At 34.3% G+C, this 4,082-nt stretch overlaps 2 long non-coding RNA genes across 2 annotated transcripts in view; both read right to left on the bottom strand.

The window, feature by feature from the left end:
- The window catches only part of LOC121103498, a 27,722-nt gene that overhangs the window by 14,645 nt on the left and 8,995 nt on the right, over nucleotides 1–4,082 (bottom strand). The window lies entirely within an intron of this gene.
- LOC103657031 lies at nucleotides 847–3,677 on the bottom strand. Its single transcript, XR_566756.2, has 3 exons — nucleotides 3,529–3,677; nucleotides 1,938–2,114; nucleotides 847–1,064 (listed from the first exon to the last, which is right to left on the bottom strand). It is a non-coding gene; the product is annotated as an uncharacterized LOC103657031 (long non-coding RNA).

Here is a 4,082-nt window from a genome sequence, read left to right on the forward strand (position 1 = left end):
CACAGGGTTGCAGATTGGATAAAAAGACATGACCCATCCATTTGCTGTCTACAAGAGACTCATTTTGAACCCAAAGATACATTCAGACTGACAGTAAAGGGATGGAATACCATCTTTCATGCAAATGGACCTCAAAAGAAAGCTGGGGTAACAATTCTTATATCAGATAGATTGGATTTTAAAATAAAGTCTATAGTTAGAGACACAGAAGGACACTATATTATTCTTAAAGGATGTATCCAACAAGTGGAGATGACAATTATAAATATATATGCCCCCACCAGGGGAGCAGCAAGATACAGAAGCCAACTGTTAACCAGAATAAAGAGACATATAGATAAAAATACATAAATAGTAGGGGACCTCAACACCCCACTCTCAGAAATAGACAGAACACCTTTGCAAAAACTCAGTAAAGGAACAAAGGCTTTGAATGCCATACTCGATGAGTTGGACCTCATAGATATATATAGAACACTATACCCCAGAATCAAAGAATACTCATTCTATTCTAATGCCCATGGAACATTCTCAAGAATAGACCATGTTCTGGGACACAAAACAGGTCTCAACTGATACCAAAAGACTGAAATTATTCCCTGCATATTCTCAGACCACAACGCTTTGAAATTGGAACTCAACCACAAGGAAAGACAGCTTTCTTTCTTTTAAGATTTTATTTTTAAGTAGTCTCTACCCAATGTGGGGCTCAAACTCACAACCCCGAGATCAAGAGTTGCATCCTCCACCAACTGAGCCAGCCAGGTACCTGAGAAGCAAATATTCTTAAAAATTATTAATAAATTGAATACAACAATTTATAAAAAAAGATAATACATTCTGACTACTGGGGTTTAAACACAAGATTTAAAGGTTGGTGTAACATTTGACATTCCATCAATATAATTCATAACATTAACAAAATAAAGAAGATTAAAAATAATGTGCAATAGATGCTATACTAATTTTGTTCAGATACTCACTTTAAGTTTTCTAATTCCTGTTTTCTCAATGGAGAAGAAGGTGGAGCTGGAATGAACTTATCTCCATCATGGCTTTTACCGCTAAAATAAAGATAGACTCTAAATTACAAAGAGCAAATAAACAATTAAATATAAAATTGTTTCCCTACCCCACTCCCATGCCATTTTTTATGCGAAACATATACAAGAGCCAAAAACAACAAATGCAAAATGCTTAGTAATTGGTATCACCGATGTGGTAGAGCTATACTATATTTCAGTTTCTTTCCTCCAGTACACAACACTGCTTTTAAAAATTTCTAACTGCAAACAATATCACTACAAAAGAAACCACTCATGTATTTTCACATTTCTTGGTCTTCTGATTGCTTTTTATCAACTACAGTAAAACATAAACCCCTGATGGAGGAAAAAACAAAAAAGCCCCCACAATTTTGTTTCAAATTTTCTTTAATAAATGTTATTTCTATCATAATCAAGAAAAAAACGCAGGGATGAAAGACTTGAATTTAAAGGTGCCATGTATAAAAAGAACTTTATATATAATGGTGTTTTACTATTACCAGAAGCTCTCTTAATTTGTAGAGATTAATATTTAATTTATACAATAACACTAGAAATTAATATAGAAATATTCTGGTGGTTAATGGTTTATGGTATGTATGGAGAACGTAAAAACAAAGTGCTGTCTCTGAGAGCAACAGGATTTCTTTACAACTATTCCTCCTGTCAATGAAAAGCTGTTTCTTTCCACTTTTCTCTTCTAAGGTTCTCTCCTCTCTCATTTCTCTCTTCCAGAAATACTTAACATTCATACTTTCCCTTCTTATTATTCAAAACAGGGGATTTCGGAAATAAGGGCTCAAGATTTTAGGAATTCATCTAAAGGACAAAGAGGCTTACTAATGAAGTCCTGAAGGGTTTCACCAAATGAGACCAAGGGGATTAGAATACCTGCAAGTTTCACTGCTTTCACTGCTCTCCGTGTTCCCACCTAATTGATTACTATTTTTAGACCCATTTTCCTGCTTCGGATCTTGCTGTTCTTCAGGCAACAGCAACAAGGCATTTCTAAGACAAATGGCTGCAAACTCCATACTGGCTACAGGAATGGCTGAAGACTGTCCATCACTTAAAACAAAACAAAACAAAAAACAACCAAAAACCAAATCAGCTAAGTAAATAATTTAGAAATAAATAAGACTTTTCTCTTATTGGAATAAAACCAGTATAACTGTAAATGAAAATTTGCCAACAGGTAGAAATTTGAAAATAAGCAGTTATAAGAGAATCCTAAAGAACGTAAATCCTAAATATTAATATAAGATTTAAAAAGTATGCATAATATATTGCAAGTATACACATCACGCAAGTTGTATCTCTAGGAATGGGACTAAGGATGGAAACCAACTTGAAGGTTATCTGCAGTGTGGACATTAACGTAACAAAAGAGCTAAAGACAAGGAAAATCCGTATTGAGGGCCAGCGCAAGTATAGTAGGAACTGGAAAGAAAGTAGATTTTCACATCTGAGCCTTGTTTCAGTTGATCCTTGCTCTTGAAAATGCTATATTTTTAACTTTTGTCTTGTAATTCTTTTGAGATTTTTTTTTTTTTTAAGATTTTATTTATTTATGTGACAGGGAGACAGCCAGCGAGAGAGGGAACACAGCAGGGGAGTGAGAGAGGAAGAAGCAGGCTCCCAGCGGAGGAGCCGGACGTGGGACTCGATCCCGGAACGCCGGGATCACGCCCTGAGCGAAAGGCAGACGCTTAACGACTGCGCTACCCAGGCGCCCCTCTTTTGAGATTTTATATAACTTTCTCTTGGTTCAATACACCAAACTAAGCTTTACTAGGGAAAAAAAGGGGAAAAGTAGTAATAATTTTGAAAATGTAGGAAAATGATCTTTTATCTTAAGTCTTTAAAAACAAAAAATCTGCTATTAAGACCAAAATATTGTGTACCAGTTACTATTTTAAAACTTTGGGAGAACTTTTAAATGGTAGTGGAACAATTTTATTTTTTTGGAAAAGAAAAAACACAGCAAATTTTTTACAACGCCTACTACTTTAGAAATAATAGCAACTCCAAATTGGAATCTTTATACAAGATAAAGATGTTCATATTTAAAAGTTATTCAACTGAAGGTTTACATGTGACGGCTTCATAATGCTTTGGTTACTTTCTGTATTAGTACTTTTCTCTCTAAATACTAAGAATTGCTTTAGGGACTATAAGGAAATAACTAAAAAAAAAAGCATCAATGATAAATTATATAAAAAGGAAACATCAAGATGCCCTCTTCTGGACATTTTGAATAATGGTACTAAATAGACCAGGGTCTCTTAGGCCATCAAGTTTCAGCACAGATGTACTAAAAATCCACAATAAACTACACTTTCAATAATATGTCAGATAATAAAACCTAGTTACAAAGTGGTTCCTCCTATGAAGTGATAAGTCTTAAGCATATTTTTACACATAAATAACATTATTTGAAACAATATTAAGTATCTATACTTTCTCTTTGCAAAATACTTACTTATATACAGTATTCTGTATGGACTGTGATGCCAGAACTATTTTACGATGATAGCCTTGACCAACAATAGACTGTACAATTCCTTTCTTACTCGGAAGGCCTTTAGTTTCTTGTTCAGCAGTCTGTAAGATACAAATAATTTCCAATTAATTTAATACAATTATAAGACAGGATGTGAAAAATGATCTAATACTTTTCCAGTTACTCCAAGAAAGTTCCTAAGATCCATCAATGTGAAGAGAAATATGTTCCATATTGAAGAGTAGTTAGTGCATGGAGTGGGAAGTCTGTGATGCATTGCTGTATTTTAATATGAAGCTTGAGGTAATTCTAAGGAAAAAAGGCAATTCAAGACTGACTCAAGCATTTATTTAGAATGATTTACTTACCCAATGTTCATAGCAGCATTGTCCACAATAGCTAAATCGTGGAAGGAACCGAGCTGCCCTTCAACAGATGACTGGATTAAGAAGCTGTGGTGCATTTATACGATGGAATATTACTCAGCTATCAGAAAGAACGAGTTCTCAACATTTGCTGCAACATGGATGGCA

Source organism: Ursus maritimus, unplaced genomic scaffold (assembly GCF_017311325.1).
Source record: "Ursus maritimus isolate PB19 unplaced genomic scaffold, ASM1731132v1 scaffold_19, whole genome shotgun sequence".
In the NCBI taxonomy this organism is placed as follows: Eukaryota; Metazoa; Chordata; class Mammalia; order Carnivora; family Ursidae; genus Ursus; species Ursus maritimus.